We start from the raw sequence: 11,366 nt of genomic DNA on the forward strand, positions 1-11,366 counted from the left end.
TGTGTAGCTAAGCTTCGGATAGCCACAGTGCCAATGCGGCTTCGGTGCAGCGACGTCCCTCCTTCTATCTACAACGCTGGTTCTGCCTGGTGCTGAAGGGGTTACTTGTTGGTGTCCCGTCAGGAGGAAGCAACGTTTGGCGGGAGTACCCAGTCGGGGTACAGGTCGGTCCCGTCACAGGGGGCACCCAATTATATTTAGAGTCAGGCTCTCCACGCCTGGCTTTAGCAGATGGACCCTGGCCATCATCGTCTTCCTCTGACTCGTCATTATCTGACGCACAGCAGGATTCCTCAGATATTGGATCAATATCTGATGCAGTCAGAGTGGCCTCGGCGTCTGACGCGGTCAGAGTGGCCTCGGCGTCTGACGCGGTCAGAGTGGCCTCGGCGTCTGACGCGGTCAGAGTGGCATCATCATCAGACTGAGTGAGGCAGTCATGAGCCTCCTCAGCGCTGAAGACATGTTACGCCATTGTACCTACCTGGCCAATTTCTAAAACACTACACTATCCCCAATATATGATGTGGTTTTGCACTAAGCACTGCAGCTCTGCAAAACGAACTCTCTCTCTCTCTCTCTCCCCCAGTGTCGCACATCCGGCAGTAATGTCACTGACCCGGATGTGGTTCAGTCCCCCAAGGCTAATGACACACCAAGTTGTTACAGGAGATCGGGCAGCAGAAAGCCAGCGACGCTGGCTTCTGCTGCCAGGGGGGGGGTCCAGGCTGTCAGCGGCAGGGATGTGTTCCTGTACGTCTATAGGGGATTGAAGGGGTTAACAAACAATTGTTCACATAGTTTACATGAACTAACATTTACTGGTAAAACTTTTTTCCTATAGGGTCGTCTTATATTCAGGCTTTTTCTTTTTTTCATAAGTTAATATTCAGATTTTGGGGGGTCGTCTTATAATCAGGGTCGCCGGGAACACTGCGGAAGTGCGCCATCTAGTGGTGGTACCAGCCAACGCACCTGAAATCAATTATGGGCGCCACGCGCTCTACGGCGCGGCTGATGACGTGAGTGTTTCCTGTTCTATTTAAACCTCATTTGTTTGCCTTATCTTTGCCCGTTCTAAGCGTTATTTAGCGTTGGGTGTGCTATATTCTCGTTCGACTTGATCTCTGCCTTGTGTACCGACCTCTTGCCTGTTTATACGACCACGATTCTTCTCTGCCTGCCCACGAACCCGGACCTGTTTACCGTTTTTGCACCTGATCTACCTGCCCTGACCTCGGATTGTTTTTGACCTTGCTGCTTGCTGTTGCCCTCGACCTCGGACTGTGTTCTGGACTTTCTTTCGCTGTGCTTACCTGCATTGTTGGATCCCTCGTCTACCTGACCGTAACAGGGGGCCACTCTCCCACAGCTTCCTGATGGCCACTCGGGGGCCCCCCCTACAGACGGCCACTCGGGGCCCCCTTCAATCGGCCACTCTGGGGCCTCCTTCCACAGCTTCCGGACTGCCACTCAGGGGCCTCTCTCCAAATGGCCACTCAGGGGGCCCCCCTCCCACAGCTTCCAGACTGCCACTCGTGGGGCCCCTCCAGACGGCCACATGGGGGCCCCCCTCCAGATGGCCACTCGGGGGCCCCCCTCCAAACTGCCACTCGGAGCCCCTCTCTAAACGGCCACTCGGGGGTCCCCTCCTACAGCTTCCAGACTTCCCCTCAGGGGCCCCCTCCCACAGCTTCCTGATGGCCGCTCGGGGGGCCCCCTGCAAACGGCCACTCAGGGGCCCACTCCCACAGCTTCCAGACTGCCACTCAGGGCCCCCCTCCCACAGCTTCCAGACTGCCACTCAGGGCCCCCCTCCCACAGCTTCCGGACTTCCACTCAGGGTCCCCCCCTCCCACAGCTTCCTGGCCTCATAATGTGTATATATATATATATATATATATATATATATATATATATATATATATATATATATATATATATATATATATATATATATATATATATATATAAATAAAATTAATTTCATTTATATGTGATTTAGATCAGAGTAGTAGTATTGTTCGACCACTCCATAATGGATGACAAATTACACTGAAATACTATATACAGTGCTGCAGAGTATGTTGCTTTTCAATAAAGGTTAATATATTCTGTTAAAGTTTTATATAATTCTGGCATATTTATTATATTTGTATTCTTGTGAAAATATGTTGTCGTTCCATGTCAGTAATGTCACAGAGCTGGCTAGTACGACCGACTACCTCCGCTGACTTGTGCTCCCTTAGCCTTGGACAACACTCCCTTCCCAGATTCCCCAGTCACTAGCAGTGTAGGGTATATAAAAATGAAGAACACTTTATTTTTTACACACATGGCTAGATATAGACAGCAAAGTGAACATTAACATAAACAATCAGGTATTGGATTACAACGGCTACAGAACCGCCCCCTTAATCTGGTTAATTTGGACTCCCAGGGGCAATAGGGTCATTAAAGTGATTAACAATACAATGGGGTCCCCCCTCCACTAAAAAAAATGGTTTGGCCGGGGTACCAGCCAGGACACTGGAACTCAGGTACACCTCCTGTTCCTTCCAAGACAGAGAAAATAGTGGGCTGTTCTCAGTCAGAGAGAGGCCGTTTCCTCCACCCTGCATTTATCTCACAGTGCAGCGTAAAACCTGGGGCACCTGTGTTAATAGGACCAGCAGGTAACGCATTAGTCACTGGGATAAACTGCTCTTTCTAATCTCCTGCATACATAGATGCCGTCTTTCACCCTGTCACAATATATATACACCTGTGTATGTATATATGTGTGTATATAGAAAGCGTATAGAAATATATATTTATTGGTAACAGCAAGCTGTAGATATAATAAAGATCATTTAAAGAAGAGACCTTTATGTACTTTATTGGATCCACATGAAAGAAACCCCCTTGTTTGTGTAATAATATAACACATTAATGGGGGTGACATTTATAATTATGATTAAAGAAAACACAATTCCATCAGACTTCCATTTTAAGCTATAGGTGATGATATCACAAAGTGGTGAAGATTCTGCCTGTGCCTAGTGGTGATGTCACAATGACATGTGAAGCCATGATGTCACAATGGGGCACAGACTTTATAAACACAATATTCTGAGAGTAAGACAGACACATGGATACTCACAGGTAAGTCACATCACCCTGAACTTAAGGCTGGGGAGTCAATGAAGGTTTAAGGTCATAGAGCAAGAGAAAAATGTGCCGGCTCCTCTCACCTTTTATTTGTACATACCTCCCCTTTCTTTGTATTTTCTTTTGACTGCTGAATCTCACTTCCAAGGCAGCTGCTTTTTGGGCAAGAAATTCAAATTTTGATATTTGTGAGCCTCTATATTTATAGAACTGCCGGTAGATCAGCCGTGCCCCTGTGTAACATTATTGTCTATGGAGAACCAAAACCCTGAATTCATTGATTGTATCTTTGTTTATAGAGTTGCCCGTGTATCACACGACGTACAAAGCGTCAGCGACGATTTTACTCACCTTGGTGAAGTAGAAGCCAAAGACAACATTATGTCAGAGATGACAAACAGAGACGTGGAGGGAAATATCCCAGCGTTCTTACAGGAAGTAGCTGAAGCTCCTGAACAGCTAAAGCCAATACTTGTGAGGTTCCGTCCAACCCCAACCCCGTTCTTGGATCCCGAGGCGAGGAAATATCTGAAAAGGCAGGAGAAGCTGATTCACTCGAGTCTGCCGCTTCTGGTCCAGAACTCTTTAACCCCTTAAGGACCGGGCTCATTTTTTCTTTTTGTAACCTGTGGGACCGAGGCTGTTTTAATACTTTTGTGGTGCTTGTGTTCAGCTGTAATTTTCTCCTCACCCATTTAGTATACCCACATAAGTTATATATTGTTTTTTTTCAGGACAAGATGGGCTTTCTTCAGATACCATTATTTTGATCATATCATCTTATTTACTATAAAATAAAAATAAAAAAAACATGGTGAAAAATTGAAAAAAAAACACATTTTATGACTTTTATTTGAAAAATCTTTTACTCACCTAAAAAAGCAAGTAAAAAAACTAGCTAAATAGATTCTACTACTTGTCCTGAGTTTAGAAATACCCAATGTTTTTATGTTTTTTTTTGCTGTTTTTTGTAAGTTATAGGACAATAAGTACAAGCAGCGTTTTATGATTTCCAAACCTTTTTTAACAAATCTGGTCAGTCTGCCTCCATCTCCTCTTTGGAACATCTTTGAAGTCGGTTAACTCTGCCAAACCATATATTAACTTATTTAACCCTGCCAAACCATATATTTTTGAAAACTAGACACCCCAGGGTATTTTAAATGCTGTTATTTTAACCCTTTCCATGCAACAGTTATACAACCACACTTTGTCAAACTTTGTAATAGTAATTTTTTTTATTTTTTCACACAAATTGTACTTTAGTTATAGATATACAGGTTCTGGTATATGTCAGTGTCAAACAACACCCCAATGTGCGCTTTTTTTCTCCATTTTGGTCAGTCTGTACCTATGCCCTATCTTTGAGCTCGGCCACTCCAATTTACCCCATCAGCCTTTTTTTTTTTTTTTTATATTAGACACCCCTTGGGTATTTGAAGTGCTTTTATTTTAACTCTTTGTTGAGATTTTTGAGAAATTTTAGCACTTGCTCAAAATAATAAACTTTATTTTTTTATTTTATTTTTTTTAATACTTTTTTTATATATTTTTTTTACACATTTTGCTGGTACTTGATCCATCCAGAGGTAAGTGTTTGGTGTTTTTTTTAACTTTAGGAGGTGATCGTTGATCGCCTCCTAAACACTTTTAAAACGGGCGTCCGCCGCCATACAATGTATGGCGGATGTTGACGCCCCGGGGAGGGGCCAGACATGGCCCCCAATGCCGATCTCGGCGTTACTGAATGCCTCGACATCGAGGCATTACAGCAATGCCGTTTAAGCGAAGAAAGTGATCGTTGATCACTTTCTAAGCTTATTTAATTTTTTGACGGTTCAGGATCGTCAAAGGTCGTTAAGTGACTGTTTTTCCGTGACGGTCCTGAACCGGCGAAGGTCGTTAAGGGGTTAAAGGCAACTGTACTGCTCGTTGAAATGCCTTCCCCTCCAGCAACTTGTTCCATCATCAGAGAACCACTCAACCCCAACAATGAACGCCTACGGGAGAGACTGGAGACCCTCTGCCAACGAAAACTTTCCCAGCAGAGTGGGAAGGAATTTAGGCATATATCATCCAGAGGTAAACCTGTTATATCTCAGCAGCCTACCCCTCTGGAGGAACATCTTCAAAATCTCCCTACAGAAGGCTCAACGAGCTCAGACAGCAGTGAATCTTCAAGCAAGTCTTCACAGGCAGAACTACTGACAACTTCCCCGTCTTCTCAAACCGGTGACTCGTCACCCACCCTGACATCCAGACTCCTGCTTGGTCTGAAGAACACCATGATGATGATGTACAGCTGCTGCTGCACTTTTGGATCATCAAACAGTACTGATCGTTCAGAGGAAGATGGATCTTGAGAACAGACAGATGAAAAATATCTACCCTGTGCATGTTTCATTTTGGTTGTTGTATTCTGCTGAGAGGCTGTTCCAGTCATCCACTCAGTAATCCAGAACCATCCAAAGCACAGAAAGTATGGCAGTTTTTCTGGATTTTCTGCCACTATTTACACTGCTATGTATATCTGTTAATAAACTGTAAATAGCATTATGTGTGTTTGTAGTGCAGCGATAGCTTCACAGAACTGCCACCCCACCCAATAGCTGTCCCTTTTCCTGCCCTGCTCCAGGCACTCGCCCTCTGTCTCTTCAGACATCCCAGACACTTCAGGTCCTTATCTTATCCGAGGTCCTGACTCAAATATACAGAAAATAATTAGTCGCCACCCGCCTCATCACTCCAAGTGTCCCTTTGTCCCCTCCTTCACTGCGCCACATCTTTCTTCTTTTCACATGTAGTTCACGTATAGATCATATAAACAACACGTGGAAACACAGCATTGCAGGCATAGATAAAATGAATAAGACATACAAACCCTATTTGAAGGCAGGGGCGTACCAAGAGTATTTGGCACCTGGGGCAGATCCTGCATCTGAGACTGGGGTAGAAACTCAGAAAATCTGCCCATTAACCCTGAGACTGGGGAAACTGTCCTGGGTTAAAACCATTTAAGCCAGTACTGTAAGACTGGGATAAAAACCCAAAGAAACTGCCCATTTATCCTTAAAAACTATTAGACTGGGGTAAAAACCGTGGGAATCCGTGCATTCACCCCATATTCTTATAAAGTAAAAACCTGCAGAATCTACCAATTCACCTGAGACTCAGAGACTGGTGTAAAAAACCCTGATAATCCACTCAATTTAACTCAAGACTCTGAGACCTCAGCATACCAAGACAGTTTATACAATGCTATGCTGGGAACAGTTTGGGGAAGGCCCTTTTCTGTTCCAGCCTGACTGTGCCCCAGCGCACAAAGCAAGGTCCATGAAGACATGGTTGGTTGAGTTTGGTGTGGAAGACCTTGACCGGCCCAAACAGAGCCAGGTCCTCAATCCCATTGAGCATTTTTGGAGCTTGGAGATTGCAAGACAGACCTTCCTGTCCGACGTCAGCGCCTGACCTCACAAATACTCTACTGGATGAATGGGCAAAAACTCCCACAGAAACTCCCCAAAATCTTAGAGTGGAAGCTGTTATGGCTGCAAAAGGGGGGGGGGCTTTCTTTCCTTGCATGAAAATTTGGTTAAGTTGGAAGACTTTGCAGCCAAGTGGAACATACTGTATTTGCTCAATTATAAGCTCTCCCTAAAATCCCTGCCACTGTTTCCCCCCCGAGATGTGCCCGCCTCCTGTAGATTTACCAGCGCAGTCCCGGGTGCCTTGCGGGGCCGGCAGGGGACATCTATTCTACGCAGAACGGTATACTGTTCTGCACTGGTAAGGAGGATTGTTAAAGCTTACCGCGCAGGCGTTCACCGGCGAGAGTAAACAACCTCCGCTGCCGGCATGTCTGCACGATGTGCTTTAACAATCTCCCTTGCCGTGGGAATTCCAAGCAAGGGAGATTGTTAAAGCACACCGAGCAGACGTGCCGGCAGCGGGGGTTTACGCGCATCGCCGCTCCCGGTGAACGTCTGCGCGATGCACTTAGACAACCTCCCGTGCCGGCACTCCCCCCCGTGGAAAGTGCCGGCAGGGGAGGCTGTCTGAGCGTATCGAAGAGTAGGATGCAGGTCCCCTGCACCGCTGTGGGGGATCTGTATCCTAACCCTGCCAGACCTCGAGCTCCCTAATGTTGGGCTAGTTAGAGGGAGGTCGTGATCTCCCCAACCAGCCCTGATCATCGGGCGCCCGCTGATCAGGGCTAGTTGGGGAGATCACGATCTTGCACCTACCTCGGCACGGCCCTGAAGACCGGCCCATGGGAGGCGGCTTCTCTGCTCGCCCCTCCCCTAGAGATTCGTGATTCTCCAGTCCGGCTCCGTAAGTTTCAGTACTCAGCGTATAAGACGATCCCCGACTTTTGATTAGATTTTCACGGGTTAAAAAGTCGTCTTATACGCCGGAAAATACGGTAATAAAAACTATGATTGAGAAAAATGAGTGTCTTGTTTTTATTTCCTTTATTTTGCCAACCGGCCCTCAGTTATCCACATCTGCCCCCCTAAATATGCCTTATACCCCCCTTATATGCTACTCTGCCTCCCGATATCCCTTATACACCCCTATAAATCTCTGCCTCCCCAATATACCACTCTGCCTCCCTGATATGCATTTTAACCCCTATATGCCACTCTGCCTCCAGAAATCCTTTAAACCCCCCATATGTCACACTATAACCCCCCCCCGGCGACTTACCAGTGCATCCTTAGACTTGTCCTTCGTACTTCAGATTTCCTGGTGTCTAGTAGGGGCAGCCAGTGGGCGTATGCACTGTGCATAGATAACCCCTGCTGCTACTCTCTGGTACTTCCACCCTGGCTTCTACTACTGAGCACCGGAAGGTCATGTGACGCCCGTGCTCTGTCATAGAAGCCATGCACAGACATCCACGGGCTGCCAGAAAGGAGGATCTAGGTCCCCTGCAGCGCTGCGGGGAATCTGGATCTCAGTCTTGTAGTCAGACCTCTATTTGAGGTCTGATTAGAAGACGACCTTGAATATAAGACAAGGGTTTTTTTTCACAGCATTTGCTCTGAAACAACCTTGTCTTATAATCGAGCAAATACGGTAATATTGACAAGTGCATTGTTATGCATTCGGGGGGAAATAAATGTGCACATTTTACATTAATAGGTATGTGTTCAAAGACAGGATGCTGCTGCAACAGCCAGCAAGATATTGGCATAGTTTATAAAGAGAGACATCCACGAATTGGAAATCACCTTAATGTAGGGGTTTTACCTGGATTAATAACACCACCCCGGGTACCACTCATGCAGGGGGTGATACCACGGCACACACCTGCTTCTGTGTCCCTGTCTCCTTTTCCGCAGGTCCTCTTCTATTTCATCCGTCTTCTTCAGTGTCCTCTTTCTTCGCCTGCTTCTTCATGAACCAGTCCTCAGAGAACTTCTGTAAAAGAACAGAGCCTCCGATAAAGGAGACAGGGACACGGAAGTGGTCGGCAGCAAAGGTAGGGAGACATCGAGAGAGCATCAGAACCGAGCCGTAGCTAGCTCCTTTTGCGCCTGAGGCAGGAACAGAAGACTGAACGGAAAAATAAAGATAATAATATTAGAACAGATTTATAAAGATAAGAAACTTAGCATGATCTACTTATATGTGACAAATTGCAATCATCACCACTTGCATACAAAATGAAGTAAGGTAAATAAGGTATTGGAAAAAATACAAATTTACACAAAAATGATCTTAGTATTAATCGGTATTTATTAAGATTGTATACAATCTTTAAGTTGAAGAATTAAAGTGATTTTCATGGTAATTCATACCCCAGAGATGCAACCATGTTGAATACTAAAAAGAATGATAACTTTCATTCACATTATAATTGAGTAACGAGTGTTCACAGAGGGTTATCCCTTTTATGAGAAGCTACACTATATGGACACAAGTACCGGGACACCTGACCGTTATACAGACAGGGACTCTTATGACGTTGCATTCTAAATACATAGACGTTAATAAGTAGCCGATCCTCCCATTTGCAGTTATAACAGCTTCCACTCTTCCGAGAAGGTTTTAAACAGGATTTTGGAGAGTCCAAGTTTTGGGAGCCAGTCATTCCGGATTAGAAAGCGGCCTTTCCAAACTGTTCCCGCAAAGTTGGAAGCATAGCATTGTCCAAAATGTCCTGGTATCTCCCCTTCAGCTCACAAATTCTCTACTGGATGACAATTCCTACAGAAACTCACAAAAACAAAAAAAGAAAGCAGATGAACCCCAAGGGACACGGCCACTGAGACTTCTATGATACATTGAAGGAACCATCTAACCATCGTCAAACATCCGGTCACACACACCCATGCACACAGGAACATGTCCAAACACTTAAAAAACATACACACACATGCACATACTAACACACACCCAATAATATACCCCAAAACATTCCCGCACTAATATACCCAGACACATGCCCACCATAACACCCCTGTCACACCTAGCCACTACACCTATCCCAACTCACTCCTATCACACACAGGCATCAAGTATCAGGCCCATCATACCGAGCTATTAAACATTACACATCACTCCCAGACAGCTTCTTTCCTCCTCCTTCTTCTTACCTTGAGCAGAGCTAGAAACTCCAGAAGATGCAAAACGGGACGAGCGGTAGCAGGCCAGGAACGGAAAGGAAGGGGCGTGTCAAGACAGAGACACTCGGGGGAGTGGCTGGAAGAATGAGAGAGTTGGTTGATGGCAAGATAGTCCCCTCCCCCCCTGTCTCTCTATTGGTGCTGGTTGCTGCAGGGAAGCTCCGCGATTTTGAGTAAGCTTGTTGACAGCTTGTTCCCCGTCACAAAAGCAGTGACGCAACATGAGCAGGGCCAGTTCCGCGGCCACAGATACACACTAACATATCCAAGGAAACATGTTCACTCACTAACATACCCAGACACAAACATACACACTAACATAGCCAAGGAAACATGTTCACTCACTAACATACACACTAACATATCCAAGGAAACATGTTCACTCACTAACATACCCAGACACAAACATACACACTAACATATCCAAGGAAACATGTTCACTCACTAACATACACACTAACATATCCAAGGAAACATGTTCACTCACTAACATACCCAGACACAAACATACACACTAACATATCCAAGGAAACATGTTCACTCACTAACATACCCAGACACAAACACTAACATACACAGATACACACTAACGTATCCAAGGAAACATGTTCACTCACTAACATACCCAGACACAAACATACACACTAACATATCCAAGGAAACATGTTCACTCACTAACATACCCAGACACAAACATACACACTAACATATCCAAGGAAACATGTTCACTCACTAACATACCCAGACACAAACATACACACTAACATATCCAAGGAAACATGTTCACTCACTAACATACCCAAACACTAACATACACAGATAAACACTAACGTATCCAAGGAAACATGTTCACTCACTAACATACCCAAACACTAACATACACACATACACATGTTCATTAAAATACCAGCATACAATAACATACTCAGACACACACAGATACATACATAGTACATACCCAAAGACACACTGACATATCCACACACTTATACTAATATATCCAACACACCCAGACAAACATGCTAACATAGCCACTCTGACACTTACATAGCCACCCAGACAGACACTTACATAGCCACCCAGACACTTACGTAGCCACTCTGACACTTACATAGCCACCCAGACACTTACATAGCCACCCAGACACTTACATAGCCACTCTGACACTTACATAGCCACCCACACATTACATAGCCACTCTGACACTGACAGACACTTACAGAACCAGATACGCACTAATCTACCCAGACACTAATATACCAAATCAGACACACTAACCTACCCACTTATTCACACTCCCAAACCAAGACACACACTCCATCAACTAAAGCGCTTCACTCACTGCGAAGCCTCAGCATGACGATATGTGACCCGCTAGGCCCCGCCTCCCTAAGAAAATGAAAGAGGGAAGTCTACCGGATCCGCCAACCACTTTGGGACGGCGTAGTGCCGCCCGGGGGTCCCGTGGACAGGCCGGTCTTGCTTCTGGATCACCTCCTGTTACATAGAGAATAAAGATCTTCCCAACCGGCTCTGCTTACTCGGGAGTAGGCGGACTCGCCCGGCGCGGAGGAGGCGCCCCCC

Source organism: Sceloporus occidentalis, unplaced genomic scaffold (genome assembly GCF_023333645.1).
Source record: "Sceloporus occidentalis isolate IW3139 unplaced genomic scaffold, rSceOcc1.0.p SCAF_344, whole genome shotgun sequence".
Classification (NCBI taxonomy): Eukaryota; Metazoa; Chordata; class Lepidosauria; order Squamata; family Phrynosomatidae; genus Sceloporus; species Sceloporus occidentalis.